Source organism: Panthera uncia (genome assembly GCF_023721935.1).
Source record: "Panthera uncia isolate 11264 chromosome C1 unlocalized genomic scaffold, Puncia_PCG_1.0 HiC_scaffold_3, whole genome shotgun sequence".
Taxonomy (NCBI): Eukaryota; Metazoa; Chordata; class Mammalia; order Carnivora; family Felidae; genus Panthera; species Panthera uncia.
The window spans coordinates 45,206,318-45,222,685 of NW_026057584.1; the positions used below are offsets into that span (position 1 = coordinate 45,206,318).

The window sequence follows — 16,368 nt, forward strand, 5'->3', positions numbered from 1 at the left end:
TGGAAAAACAATATATATTGAATGGGGGAAAGGCAAGTACAAACCCAATAGGGATGGATTGGAATTGGATATACTAGTGTGAACTTATGATTTCTTATGTATGTTTATTAGTATGTATGTATATGCATGTTTATGTACACATGTACATATGTAAGTGGGTATCTACAATTAGGTAAGTGTATGTATATGCGTGTATGTATATATGTACATATATGCATTTTTTCTTAGCTCTGTCCAAGAAAAAGATCAAGAAGAAATGACACCCCAGTAGCAATGAAACCACCTAGTGCCCATAACTTCTTCTCTGTTACCACTCTTCCCTAAGATGAACGAGGACACTTTGAAGAATCTGATACCATGGCTGGGCACAGTAAGTACAAGCTGCTTTTGGCACTTCTTGTTGTGCCAGAAAGTAAAGAAGCACTAAAAAAAAGAGTGATGGGAGCTTGTTATAAGGATACAACCACCAGTTTGAAGAGATGCTTACTGGCCAAACCTGGGACAATTTTAGCACCAAAATAATTATACACTTTAATGAATTATAATCCATTAAATGAATGGGAATTAATGGGTCTATAATGGTAATAAATGGAGAAATGAATAATTGAAGAAAAGAGATCTCTTCCTTATAGTAAATACAGATGACTAACTGATCAATGTGGAGGGAATGTTAAACTTGGAAAATAATCATTTGATAAATATGTTATATACATTGAATTAGGCAAAATTACGAATGTATGACAAATTTAAAAAGAATTTTTTAATATTTATTTTTCAGAGAAGGAGAGAGAGAGAGAGAGCACAAGCAGGGGAGAGGCAGAAAGGGGGGAGACACAGAACCCGAAGCAGGCTCCAGGCTCCAGGCTGTCAGCACAGAGCCTGATGCAGGGCTCAGACCCATGAACTGTGAGATTGTGACCTGAGCTGAAGTTGGATGCTCAACCTACTGAGCAATCAAGGCATCCCTAAAGTGAATTTTTAATTAGGAGTAGAATATTTGCATTGTCCTAAAGTATCTCCCCACAGATTAACTATTAATTTCAAGGGAGAAAAAAGTGTAATTATACAGTGGAGATTTAGGTACCATTTTGGTGAGGTGATCAAAATTGACATCTCTGATAAAGGATAGATGGATATGTTATGTCTCCAGGTGTGATAACTCAGAAACATACAACACAACTATGCAGTGTCCATAACATCAACCTAATCATAAGAAAACATCAGACAAACATAGGAGAAGAACATTTGACTTTAAAAAATGGTCTTAATTTTCCAAAGAAGACATCCAGATGTCTAACAGATACATGAAAAGATGCTCAACATCATTCATCATCAGGGAAATACAAACCAAAACTACAATGAGCTACTATCTCACACCTGTCAGAATGGCTAATATTAGCAACACAAGAAACAACAGGTGTTGGTGAGGATTCAGAGAAAGGGAAACCCTCTTGCACTATTGGTGGGAAGCAAACTGGTGCAGCCACTCTAAAGAATGGTATAGAGGTTCCTCAAGAAACTAAAAATAGAACTATCCTACAATCCAGCAATTGCACTATTAGGTATTTACCCAAAGGATACAAAAATACAGATTCTAAGGAGTACATGTACCTCAATGTTTATAGCACTATTATCAACAATAGCCAAACAATGGAGAGAGCCCATATGTTCATCGACTGATGAATGGATAAAGAAGATGTGGGGTGTGTGTGTGTGTGTGTGTGTGTATGTGTGTGTGTGTGTGTGTATAATGGAATATTCCTCAGCCATCAAAAAGAATGAAATCTTGCCATTTGCAATGACATGGAGGGAACTAGAGTGAATTATGCTAAGTGAAATGTCAATCAGAAAAAGTCAAATACTATATGATTTCACTCACTGTGGAATTTGAGAAACAAAACAGATGAATATTTGGGAAGAGGGGGCAAAAAGAGAACAGAGGGAAACAAATTATAAGAAATTCAATGATAGAGAACAAACTATGGTTTGACAGAGAGGTGGGTGGAGATTGGCTAGATGGGTGATTGGTACTCAGGAGGGCACATGTGATGAGCACTGGGTGTTGTATGTTTAGTGATTAATCACTGAATTCTACTCCTGAAACCAATATTGCACTGTATGTTAACTAACTAAAATTTAAAATGAAAAAATGGGTCTTTATTCTACAAACTGTCAATGTCATAAAAAATAAAGGAAAACTGCTGGAGATGTTCAAAATTAAAGGAAATTACAGAGAGATGGCAGATAGCACTATATCTAGCCTTAGACTGCATGCTCTGAAAGAGGGAGGGAATGGTATAAAAGAAATTACTAGAACAACTAACAAAATTGGAGTATTGATGATAAATTAGATATAAGTATTATATCAATGTCAATTTATGAAATTGATAATTATATGTGATTATATCTTTATTTTTCATATTTAGAGGCAAAGGGTTATTTAATTTATTCTCATATGATTATGTGTATATATATAACTTTCCCCATAAGATCTTTGAGAAGGCAAGAATGTTCGCTTTCATCACTTCTATTCAACATTGGATGCACTAGAGAGTGCAGTAGCGTAAGAAAAATAAATGAAAGCCATCCAGATTGGAAATAAAAAAAATTGGAATTACTAAGTGAGGTTAGCACATTGGGGAATACCAGATGTATATACTAAAATTAATTTTATCATATATACTAACAACATAAAATTGGAAATTTAGATTTAAATAAATAGTATTTACAATAGCGTTAAAAGATAAAATACTTAACAAATCTGAAAAATATGTACAAGGCCTATACACGCTGAATATTTTAAAATTCTGATGAAGGATTTCAAAGAAAATTTAATTAAATGGAGAAACACCTCATTTACGAAAAGGAACACAAAATAATGTTAAGATGTCAATTTTCCCAAAATTAGACTATAAATAATGCAGTCTCAGGCAAAATCTTAAAGGGATTTTTTTCTATTGGTAGAAATTGGCAAGCTCATTCTAAGGTTCATATAGCAATACAAATTACCCAGAATAGACAAAACTTGAAAAAGAAGACTAAAGTTCGATGATTAACACTATCTGACTTTAAGACTTATTAAAAATTATAGTGGTCAATACAGTGTGATCATGGTGTAGGGTAAACAAATAGATTGATGGAATATAATAGAAATTACAGAAGTGGACATACACATACATGGTCAATTGATATTCCAAAAAGGTATAAAGTCAATTCCATAGGGAAGAAATAGAATTCTTACAGTGTTCTAGAATAATTGAGTATCCATTTATTTTTTTTAAAAATCTTAATCCATACTTTTCTCTAAATACAAAAATAAACTCAAGGTAGTACCTAAAATTAAAGGAAACACCAAAAACCACAAACCACTAGAAGAAAATGTGAGAGAAAATCTTTTTGATTTTGGGGAAAGTTTTCTTAGATGTAACACCAAATTCACAATATATCAAAGAAATAGTTGATATATGGAACATCATCAAAATTAAGAACTTTGGCTCTTTGAACAACACTGTTAAGGAAGTGAAAACAGAAACCAAACATGGGTAGAAAATATTTGCAAACCGCACATCTAGCAAATAACTTATTTTCAGAATACATAGAGAACTCTCAAAACTCAATATTGAAACAGAAAACAACCCAATTAAAAAGAAAGAGTGTTTGCTTTGACAGCACATATACTAAAATTCGAATGATACAGAGTAGATTAGCATGGTTCTTGAGCAAGGATAACACACAAATTTGTGAAGGGTTTCATGTTTGGAAAAAAGAAAAGCAAACAAATGATTTGAATAGCCACTTTATCAAAGAATATATATATATATATATATATATATATATATGTCTGTGTGCGTATATAAATATATGGTAAAAAGTACGTGAAAAGATGGTCAACATCATTAATCACTGGAGAAATATAAATTAGAACAATTAGATAACACTGCACACCTATTAGAAATATTAGAAAGTCTAAAATTAAAATACTGATGAGGTGTTAAAATGTTGGTTAAGATGTATAACAACTGAAACCCTCACACCGCTAACATAAACACTAAATGTAACAACTGCTTTGAAAAATAGTTTTCAGTTTCTTAGGAAGTTAAATATACTTTTACCATATGACCCAGTCATTTCATTTCTAGCTATTGTCACAATAAAAATGAAAGCATATTTCATTTACTTGTTCACAAATGTTATTTGTAATAATCCTAACCTGGAATCAATCCCTATCTCCAACAAAAGGTCAATGGATAACAAATTGTATAATTTGGTATACAATGGAATACTACTCAGTTATTAAAAGCAATGAACTATGGATTCAGTCACCAATCTTGAAACAAATGAAAATAATTATGCCAAGTGAAAGAAGCCAAACCAAAAAAAGTATGTAGTATTTGATTCTACTTTTATGAAATTCTATAAAATGCAGATCCACCTATAAAGACAGAAAGCAAATAAATGGTTGTCTGGGATGGAGGGAGTGGGTAAAGTATATATAACACCTTTAAAGATGTAAAACAATAAACACACAATTGCTTTAATATTTCCAATATTAAAAAAAAAAACCAAGGTTGCTGGGGCGCCGGGGTGGCTCGGTTGGTTAAGTGTCCAACTCTTGATTTAGGCTCAGGTCATGATCTCATGGTTCCTATGATCAAGCCCCGCGTTGGGCTCTGCACTAATGACGTGGGGCCTGCATGGAATTCTCTGTCTTTCCTCTCTGCCCCTCCTCAATTCACACACACTCTCTCTCAAAATAACTAAATAAAAATTAGGAAAAAAAACCCAAGAATGCATGCAATTAACTAAGTGAAGTCTCCTCTTAATGCATAAAAGAAAATGTTTCAGTAAGACAAACTTCTAAAGAAGAGAACTATAGATTTGAAGGGTTCTTTACAAATCAGTCATTATTAAAGAATTGCTCATTCTCTTGAAACTATTGCTGAGCCACATGCCATTTTTAAAATATGGAAATTTGGGGGCACCTGGGTGACTCAATCGGTTAGGCATCCGACTTCAGCTCAGGTCATGATCTTATGGTTCATGAGTTGGAGCCCTGCATCAGGTTCTGTGCTGACAGCTCAGAGCCTGGAGCCTGCCTTGGATTCTGTGTCTCCCTCCCTCTCTCTGCCCCTCCCCTGCTCATGCTCTGTCCCTCTCTCTCAAAAATGAATATACTTAAAAAAAATTAAAATATGGAAATTTCATTACTTTTTCTACAAAGTTTTTAATCAATTTGTATGCCTAAATATATTCCTGGCAAGTGACTCACTTAAGGAAAATGAATTTTTTTAAGTTTTTTTTTCCTTTAAAGAAATAAAATGCTAGATATAACAAGAATATGGCCTTGTGAAAAGAAGCAGATGGAAATATATTAGTAGCCACATGTTTCATATAGAAAATCACCTCCTTAAGATGCTCAACTTCACAAATGTGTAAAGAATAGCTCTGTGGCAGGTGGCAAAATGACTCACCAAAGATGTTCTAATTCCTAGAACCTGTGAATTTGTTAAATTCCAGTGCAAAAGGATTAAAGAAGTAGATGGAATTCAGGTGATCAGTGGGTTTTAAAATAGAGTGATTATCCCTATTACCTGCATGGGTTCAAAATAATCACAAGGTTTCTTAAACGTGGAACAGTAAGGCAGTAAGGCAGAGTAATATGATGTAAAAAAGATTCAACCAGCCATTGCTGACTTTGAAGATGGAAGGAAGCCACAAATCAAGTCATGAGGTGGCCTCTAGAAGCTGGAAAGTGCAAAGAAAACTCCCCTCCAGAGCATCCAGAAAGGCATAGAGCCCTACCAACCCCTTAAGTTTAGTTTGTGAGACCCACTTGGGACTCCTGATCTCCAGAACTGTAAGATAATAAATGTGTGTTGTTTGAAGCCACTAAGTGTGTGGCATTTCATTACAGCAATAGAAAACTAATACAATCTTTATACTTTCAATCAGTATAAAAGACTGTGGCTCTGCCTGCCAGGAAATTACCATCCTGGGCTTTTATGTCACATGAATGAATGTCCGGAAAGACAGTTTTCCTCAAGTCACATAGTAAATTAAATATTCTCTGTGTAGTATCTGTTGAGATCAAACTAGCTACCCCAATTAAAATTTATGAGCTAAGAAAACAAGGGGGCAAAAGTGACAACCAATATTACTTCAAAAATCCTTTAATTTGTTTAAAAAACAGTAGCTTTATACCTTGTGCTTTTCCTTAATAGTTTTGATGGATTTTGTCAACAGGTGCTCTGGTGAAGGTGGAAAGGAGTCTTGGATTTTAATGAAAATAAATCTTGCTGTCACCTCCCAACTGGACAGAGATCTGCTACTGTGGCAAGTGCAATTTGTTTAGAACTTCCATACATGCTTCTCTTTGCCAAACATAACACCATCATCATCATCATCATCTTCATTACTACTACCAGTACTGCCACTAATATTTTAGTGCCTCAATTACCTATAGGAAGCCATATTATTTACATCAAAGTAAAGAGCACCATTAAAATTCATAAAATTTTTCAATTATTTTATTACAAACTATGTGGTTTATTTTGGCACAGTGTATGTATTTTTGAGACATTCTAAAAAGCCACAGCAAAAGAAGAAAACTATACAAGTCTCTCCCCACCCACTCGTCATCAACACCAAAGACTGAGTTTTTAACTGACACTCTGAATGGAAATATATTAACTTCTCATTCTTTTATCCAGAAGTCATGTCTAACACTGCCAATGTGTAATACGTGTTCTGACCACCCTATTCTTGACCTCAAATGACACCTGTCCTCAAATGAAATGGAAGCATTTATACAGGAACTAGAAATGGTGTGTGTCATTACAATATGACAGCCAAAGGGTGTTTTTTTTTTAAGTGTTGTTTATTCCAAAAAGCATGCCCTTCACTATTCTAGAATTGTCTCTTGACATTTTTCCGCTAAAAAAATTTACCGACACTAAAAAAAAAGATAATTATGTAATATGATAGAGGTGCTAAATGGTGCTATGAAAGAGGTGCTACAATGGCAATCCTATTATGGCAGCGATCTGTAAATGTATCAAATTAACATGTTGTACACCTTAAATTTACACAATGTTATGTGTAAAGTATATATATTCAATAAATTCTTTATGTAAAAAATAGGACACATTTATGTTGTCTTTAATACTCGTTGAATATTGTATATATAGGTCAATGTTTACACACATATCCAAAGAAACCAACAATTTACCAATCCCTCATGAGATCTGAGCCTCAATTACTTTCCTAATGAAACTTAGCTTAAAAATTTGGAATTTACTCTGTATAGGAAAACAATTGGTCTAGGAAAACTAGACCTGGTGATTAATTTTTGTTACACCTTTTCAAGGAGGATGAGAATTCAAGATCATTTATGTATTTTCTCTTGATCTGATAATTATATCTAGTGTTTGAAGTCTCTCATTACCATCTCTTATCCTTTATTATCAAATTTACTTGGTAGAAATGTCAGTGTAACAAGATTTTAATGAGTTTGGTTAAACTTTCTCTCTTTTTGAAGTTTATTTATTTTGAGAGAGAGAGGCATGGGGGGCAGAGAGAGAGAGAGAAGGAAAGAGAGAATCTCAAGGAGGCTCTGCACTGTCAGCATAGAGCCCAGTGTAGGGCTCAAACTTATGAACTATGAGATGGTGCCCTGAACCAAAGTCAAGAGTCAGATGCTTAACTGACTGAACCACCCAGGCAGCCCAGAACTTTCTCATTCTATTCTGACCAAGATAGCCATATTGAATGATATATAAAGTCACAGTTAGTACCTTCTACACCTTGTAGCTTCTTTGAGCCATAATGAAGAATTCTAAGGTAAAATTGGACCAGAGAAAAGCAGACTCTTTGTGGCTATACTAATGAATATGAGAATAAATTAAATGCAATTATCCAAAAAGTTAAAAAAAAAAAAAAAGTATGGTATCAGCGGAAGTATGCTATCAGCAGTTGAGATCTATGTTGAAAAGAAATAACATATAATAGCAGATATCAACTACTTTCCCTACATCTATCAGTTCCTTCCCCATATCAATATATTCGATTTTTTTATTTTGTAACTGTAATTTCATTTTAATGCTACCTAGCCACATATCTACAAGTTTTCCACAAGTAAAGGGAAAGATTAAAAAAAAGAGTTAATTTTTATTGGGGAATATTTCTGAAAGATTTTTCAACCAATGGAAGATAATTCAGCTAAAAGTTAGAAAGGAAAATATAACAATCAAGTAACTGGCAGTTGTCCACAGGGAAAGATTGTTCATGAGCCGGCAGGACTGGAACGTTTAGAGAGATGGAAGCTGTGGGTGGAAAGTCACAGCCTACATTAAATAAAGTGGGTTTTGGCAATGCTTTAAACTTGGTGTTCAATCCTCTGTCTGTACACTTTTGTCTCCCCAGACAGTCAGTCTCACTGAGGGCAGCAGAGTGAAGGTGGGGGAAGGGAAGCCAGTTGCAGCAATATCCTCTGGACTTGCCAGCTCCCCGGAGGGGATTGTTAGAGGCCCAGCTGAGTCTCATCACAGTCATGGAAAAAAACCCTCAGTCAATGGTCGGATCCTGGGAACGTATTCTAGAGAGAATCAAAATGGCTTCCACCCTAACGGGCTTACACTGTTGTGTATATTTTGTGTTAAGTGCTTTACAGCCCTATAAATACATACTTTTCTGTCATATTTTATCAAAATCAATATCCATTGCATTTAATTTTGAAATAAGATTGAAAAAACACTATTAACAATTGGGCATTTGTTGATTTCTTGTCACTGGAAATTAGTGTATTATACACTGAATTTCTTACACCTAAAGGACACTGGAAAGTTTAGGCCTTATCTAGATGTTAAACAACTCATAAAAAAAATAGTTTACCGGATCATGCTTAATAACATCTTGGGAAATAGGAGAACTAGGATGTACTTCATAAAACATCTGCCTTTATTTTAGAATAAAGTGCTTATATTTATTTCATTTAACATTTAGTGAAAATTGTTGGTATGATAAGCAACACACCTAGTGTTTATACTATTTGAGATCCTGCATTATTACCATTTAGTCCTATTTGTTTTCTCCAACTGCAGTACCTGAATTTCCCTGTTATCATAAATCTTCAGACAAATGAACTTCTCTGAACACTAAGTTTCAAGTTCTAAAATGGAATTTATTATGATTCTTGTATAATATGTAAATAAGACATCATAAAACATGGATTTAAAAGAAGCTCAAATAGGGGCGCCTGGGTGGCTCAGTCGGTTAAACGTCTGACTTCAGCTCGGGTTATGATCTCACGGTTTGTGGGTTCGAGCCCCCACGTTGGGCTCTGTGCTCTTGGTTCAGAGCCTGGAGCCTGATTCAGATTCTGTGTCTCCTCCGCTCTCCACCCCACCCCCCTCCCCCCATGCTCTGTCTCTCAAAAAATGAATAAACGTTAAAAAAAATTTTAAAGAAGCTCAAATGAACACATCATCACATATATTTTCCTGATATCACATCAAATTGTTACATTTTATCTTAAAATTGCCCTTGTAAAGGAGGCATAGTAACAGGAGAAAATAAAAGATGAATAGAAAAAAAAGAGAAAAGGGGAAAAAATGGGTAAGAGTGAGAAGAGGATGGAAAGTATGATTGAACACTGCTTCTAGTGTAGATGTGTATAAACCTGTTCATTACTTTTCACATCCCATATCATTTTCTCCAAGCTTTCCAAACCAAATAATGGAGATAATTTGCACTAACTCCAAATGGCACCACTTTTACATATTCTCCAAAACGATCATGCTCTGAGTTGTGTACAATTATGTATTTAGAGTCTGGGGTTGGTGAGTGGAGATTAAGGCTCTCTGGAGACTGAATAGCCACAGAAAAAGGAAGTAGAGAAGTTCAAAAAACAAACTTCATAAGATTGCCTTTATCTAGATTTGTATATCTTGCTCTTTTTGTATGCTTATTATGGCTACCGCATTTTGGAAGGATATAGAGAGAACTAAAATCATGATTTCTTCCCCCTAAGGATTTCATGCAGAATCTGAACATTTTTATCTATCTGCAAAGTTGTTGAGTTTTAATGCATCGAAGTGTCAAATGTTGTTATGTAATTTACCTTTTAAAATAATCAGGATAGATTACCTTATGCTGTAAAACAAAGAATCACCACCTCTTAGTGGCTTAAAATAACAGAGATAGATTTCTTCTTTATGGTATGTGTGTAATCCAGGTTGGCAAAGGGCAGCCCACTCACTGGAATTGCTCAGGAGACCACCTTGACTGAAGCTCTGTTGCTATCTAAGCATGAGGTTTCAGGTTAGCTACAATAGGATGAAAGAACACGGAGAATTGAATTTCTGAAGTGCCCAGGAGTGACACTTCACTTTCATTCATATTTCCTTGGCCAAAACAAGTCATATGGACAAGGGTAATTTAAAGAATGAATGTTTCTGGAGAGAGAGGAGAATCAGTAATCTCTGGGAACAATATTAATAACTACCAGTTTGCTTCTCTGATCATCAAATATTGTGTTCGCTTTTCTTGTGTAGAACACACCCATCACCACCTCAAAAGAGGCGATGCAAAAATCCATTCCAGTCATGGTCTGGAATTTTTGAATCCAGGATCTCTGACTAATGTGCATTGGTTTATTCATCAAGTCTTAGTGTGACTTCCCTTGATCTAGAGAATAGGGAGCTAAAAACAGCTAAAATGTGCTACCCTCCCAACCAGATAGACACACAGCAAGCAAGGATGGGAAAGGAAAACAATTAACACTCCCATTCAGAAAGGGAAAGAATGGGGAACTTTCCTTAAACTCTAATTCATGGTAATTCTAAAATTCCAATGGGAAGATATTATGAGGTTCCCTATCCTGGGGGTATGGAATGTTCCTTGGTTATGCCCTGATTGTATTCAGTGGGAGGAACTCCTTTGTTCATTGTTTTTCAAGTCACTAGCTACACCCTCTGGGAGAGTACTCCTTTTCCAATATATTTCTTGGCCACATCTTAAGTGGCCACTGGGGAATATGTACTTGCTTTCTTAACTCATTTTCTTTCTTTATAAGGTGGAGTGCCCAAAGATCATTTAAAGTCTGGAAGACTCCTCAGAAACTCAGTGAGATTATTATCTATGTGCTTTTAGTCAGCTTCTTGGACTAGTAACCAGATCAACACTATTTTTTTGAGATATAGTTCCCAGAACTACATTTCTATGTTTTCTCTTCCACATTCTCTCTCATTCTCTCTCTCTCTAGCCCCCACCCCTCCACCCCAGCCTCCTTCTCTCTCTTTCTCCTAAGTGTCAGGTATTTTGACACTCTAGGATCTATTAATAATGAATTTTTTTCCTAATTGAAAGGACTTAAGAGTTTTCATTCCTAATTTGCTCTCTGCCCAAATTTAATTTAATCAGTTCAAAGGTTTTAGTAGATTTTGGCTCCACAAAGTATATCTCAATGAAAGATAAGACTTTCATTGTTTGGGATGAAAAAGTAATTACTGGACTCATTCTATTTCCTTTCCCTTTTGCTTTGGAAACTGGCTGGTTCTTTCCTGGGTTCATGTGTTTCTTGCAATTTATTGCCAAGCTATCTGGTGGTTACCAAAACACATAACCAACATTTTGCTTTCCAACGTATTCCTTTAGAACTACAAGTGCGTTAGGAACATGATGTATCTTTCATGTTATTACAGGCCTTCACAAATGTTTCACCATGCTGTAAAGCACAAGTCTCCAACTTTTCAGTTTCCAGTATGATGCCCTACCACCAGCTATTAGATTCCAATGATAATGACAAATGTTTTAAATTTTTGTTAGGAAATCCACAATTTTCATATTCATCAAGACAGTCAATTGGTAACAAATAACTCCCAAGCTTTAATGGTTTACAATAACAATGGCACAAGGCTGTTGCTTTCCTATATACCATCAATTAGCGATTAGAATGTGAAATTAGAAGGGAAACCTGGGTGGCTCAGTCTGTTGAGCATCTGACTTCGGCTCGGGTCATGATCTCACAGCTTGTGAGTTCAAGTCCCACGTCAGGCTCTGGGCTGACAGCTCTGAGCCTGGAGCCTGCTTTGGATTCTGTGTCTCTCTCTCTCTCTCTGCCCTTCACCCACTCTCATTCTGTCTCTGTCTCTCTCAAAAATAAATAAACATTAAAAAAATTAGAATGTGAAATTTAAAAAAAAGATAGCATTTACAATAGTACCAAAAAGAAAGCTGAAATAATTAGCTTTAAATCTACAAAATATGTTCTGAATCTGTGGAATATTATAAATTATTGATGAAATAAATCAAACAATATCCAAATAAATAGAAAGAAAAGATATTTTTCATGGATTGAAAAATTCAATATTGTTATCAGTTTTTCCTAGGCTCATCCATAGATTAAACATAATCTCAATCAAAATCCCCACTAGCATTTTTGGAACTATGAAAAAACTATTATTGGAAAGGTAAAGAGCCTAGAATAGTGAACACAATTTTGAGAAACAAGAATAAATTCAGGGTGTTCTCATTATTACATTTCAAGATTTATTATGAAGCTACTGGAATCAAAACAGTCTGGTATTGAGGAAAATGGAAGCCAGATTAATAGTACAGAATAGAGAGCCAAAAAGTAGATCCACGCAGATATAGTTAGCTGATATTTGACAAAAATGCAAAGGTAATTCAATGAAGATAAGATAGTCTTTTCAACAGATGGTGTTGAAATAATTAGATGCCCTTATGCAAAAACATAAACTCACACACAGATTTCACATCGTACACAAAATCAACTCAAAATAGACCAAAGATATAAATGTAAAATGCAAAGCTATAAAACTTCTGTAAGAAAAATAGGAGGAAATCTAAATGACCTTGTGTTTGGTTATGAATTTTTAGATACAACACCCAAAGTATCATCCATGGAAGGAAAACAAATGTACTTTATTAAAATTGAAAACTTTTTCTCTGTGAGAGACACTAAGTGGATAGACAAGCCACAGACTGGAGAAAATATTTGAAATTCACATATTTGATAAAAGACTTGTATGCAGAATATACAAAGAATACTTTTTTTAAAGTATATTTATTTATTTTGAGAGAGAGTGTGAGAGAGAGCAGGGGGAGGGGCAAAGAGAGGGAGAGACAGAATCCAAAGCAGGCTCCATGGTGCAGTCAACACAGAACCTGATGCGGAGCTCAAACCCATAAACCATGAGATCATGACCTTAGCTGAAATCAAGAGACAGACACTTAACCAACTGAGCCACCCAGGTACCCCCCAAAGAACTCTTAAAACAATACAGATTTATTTTGTGCTTATGCTACATGTCGCTAAAGATCAGTAGGGATTTTGCCCATCGTGGTGACTCAGGGAATCAGGCTGATAGAAAATCTGCTGTCACATTAACAGGAGGCTCTAGGGTTACCTTTGTCAGCTGGAGAGAATATAGAGAATCAGACAACTATTAATTATTCTTGTTAGTAACTGGCATGCCACCTCTGTTCACCTTTTGTGGGCTAAAGAAAATAATAAGACCTAAGATGTGCTCTCAGAAGAAAATTTCCAGTGAAAAATCTGGAAATTTTATTGAGCATCAGGTTACTTATATGTGCACAAACATACGAGAGACCATTTAGATGGTATTATTCAACATTGCTATCAGGAGCACGCTATGAAGGCACACACACAAGTTGAGCTTTTCCATGGTGTCAACTTTATCCAATCATAAGCAAAATAATCACAATTATAAAGCAGGTTAAGGATTCCAAACTGAATGACATTTCACCATGTGATTAAACTCAGCTTCTTACACAACACACAGAGCAGTACATAAGACAGACCCTATAACAAACAAGATAACAGAAGGGTATAAGAAGTTAAGGAACGAAACTCAAAGCCAGTCTGTGGGTGCACAGTTGAGATAAGGCCTGGGTCCCATTCAGGTCAGCTCCCGGCACTTACTGAATATTAGGTTCAAGGAGTGAAGGGTCGCAGTTCTGTTCAGAGATCAATTGGGCAGAACCTTTGGCAGCAGTTGCCTTTTTTTTTTTAATTTTTTTTCAACGTTTATTTATTTTTGAGACAGAGAGAGACAGAGCATGAACAGGGGAGGGGCAGAGAGAGAGGGAGACACAGAATCTGAAACAGGCTGCAGGCTCTGAGCGGTCAGCACAGAGCCTGACGCGGGGCTCGAACTCACGGGCCGTGAGATCATGACCTGAGCCGAAGTCGGCCACTTAACAGACCGAGCCACCCAGGCGCCCCAGCAGTTGCCTTTTTTTTAAGTTTATTTATTTATTTTGAGAGAGAAAGAGTGTGTGTGTGCAAGAACAAAGTAAGGGCAGAGAGGGAGAGAGAGACACAGAGAAAGAATCTCAAGCAGGCTCTGCACTAACAGTGCAGAGCATAATGTGGGTCTCCATCTCACAAACTGTGAGATCATGACCTGATCCGAAATCAAGAGTCAGTCGTTTAACCTGCTAAGCCACCCTGGTGCCCCAGTAGTTGCCTATTTTAAGTGGCCAGACATACAGAGGTCATACCTGAAGAGTCTGACAGTTTGTTGCAAAAGTCTTCCCCTTTTTAAAGGGATTTGATTGGTCTTGGGCCCCTGCAGACCTCCTCTGGTTCTGCTTGTTCTCAGTTCTGGAGTGTCAGCTAATGCTGGTCTCAGCAATATCTTGTAGCTGCGGTACATTTAACTGCTTGCATCACGGCTTGACACAGGCTCCCACTTGACATGAGAGACTCCATTTTGCTCTCCACAGTTGCATACATAGATCAAACTCCCTACCCTCACAAAAATGACTATATTGCAATAAAAATTGTGGCATATTTAAAAAAGACATTGCATACATAAAAATTAGAGATTTCATGGTATAGGAACCTGGTTACTTCCCATCTTTACAAGAGATTAAGTCTGAAGCATTAAAATATTCAACTTTTATTTTAGATATTGGATTGTAATTTAATCATTAGATATCCATCTTAGAAAATCGTGAGGGATGCCTGGGTGGCTCAGTTGATTAAGTGTCTGACTCTTGATTTTGGCTCAGGTAGGATTGAGCTCTACCTCAGACTGCATGTTGAGGGTGGAGCCTGCTTGAGATTCTCTCTCTCCCTCACTGCCTCTCCCCCCCTTTGAATTTTCTCTCTCTCTCAAAATAAAAATAAATAAATGAACAGTAAAAAAACGTAAGATCTTTGAGAAGACAAAGATGAAAGAAAACAAATATGCCTTTTGAAAGTGACTGTATACAGCCAAGATTGTTAGAAACAAAATAACTTCAGAGGAATGTTTAATAAAACCATGTAAACCTCAGTGGTTTCTTCTAAAGTTGCTGAATTCTTTGGTTCAATTAGATCTCTAAAGTGAACTTAAAAACAATAAAAACATGAGAAGGCCACATGAGGGGTTTCCTGACTCAAAGGAAAACCACTACATTCAACCAAGTTGTAGAAGTTTTTAGGTTGAAAGAACTTCCATGTGAGACCTGCAAATGAATTATTCAAATTTTACTCACTTACATAAATATTTTAAAATTAAAAAAAATAAGTTACTATCACAACCCACTGTCATTTAAATAGGTCCCTCTAAATTTTTATGCAAGCTTTGGTGGTCTTACTTCTTTGGAATTTTTTCACCCTTCAGTTAAATTCAGTACAGAAGTATTTAATTAATAAAAACTTCTTTCAACAAAGAGTGTAATTGCAATTGTCATTGGAATTTTAAAAAAAAATCAATAAATGGAGTGATCAGGAAGCTTGTTTCCTCAGCTCCATGAACTTGACTGATGAAAGAAGTTTAAGTTCAATGAATATTAGTAGTTAAACATAAATTTAGGGGAAAAATCACTAATTACTAATCAATTTGATGTTTCTTTTTCCACTTCAGTACAACCAAGAATCGTAGGCAAACACCACATTAAATGCTGTTTTGTTTTTGTTTTTTGGGTTTTTTTGGTGGTGGTGGGTTCTTTTTTTTGTTTTTGTTTTTTGTTTGTTTGTTTTTTACAATAATCAACTTTAAAAATTTTTTCATGGTTAGTACTATCACAAATTGTTGGCCTGAAAAGAATAAACTGACAAGAAATTTTTATAGATCTCAGTTTTAAAAAATAGATGAAAGCAACCCCAGCTAACTTCTGCAAAGAGTATTCAAGTCTGTGGTCTCAGTGATAAATTGTGGGAACTGGGATAAATGACAGCTCAGAGTTATAAACTATATGCTTTTTGAAATAAATGGCATATTGAATGTTGCCTTAAACATTTCAGGGTTTAAAAAGGCTCACAAGCAAATTTTCCCACAAAGAAATTGTTGTTTATTAGTCTTTCAAATGAATTTTCAAAAAAAATGAATATTCTTT

General features: G+C 35.5%; 1 non-coding gene across 1 annotated transcript; it reads left to right on the top strand.

Moving 5' to 3' along the window:
• Window positions 1-3,653: 3,653 nt before the first annotated feature.
• Window positions 3,654-3,760, top strand: LOC125911968 (U6 spliceosomal RNA). The gene has a single exon (XR_007454546.1). It is a non-coding gene; the product is annotated as a U6 spliceosomal RNA (small nuclear RNA).
• The last annotated feature ends 12,608 nt before the right edge of the window (window positions 3,761-16,368 follow it).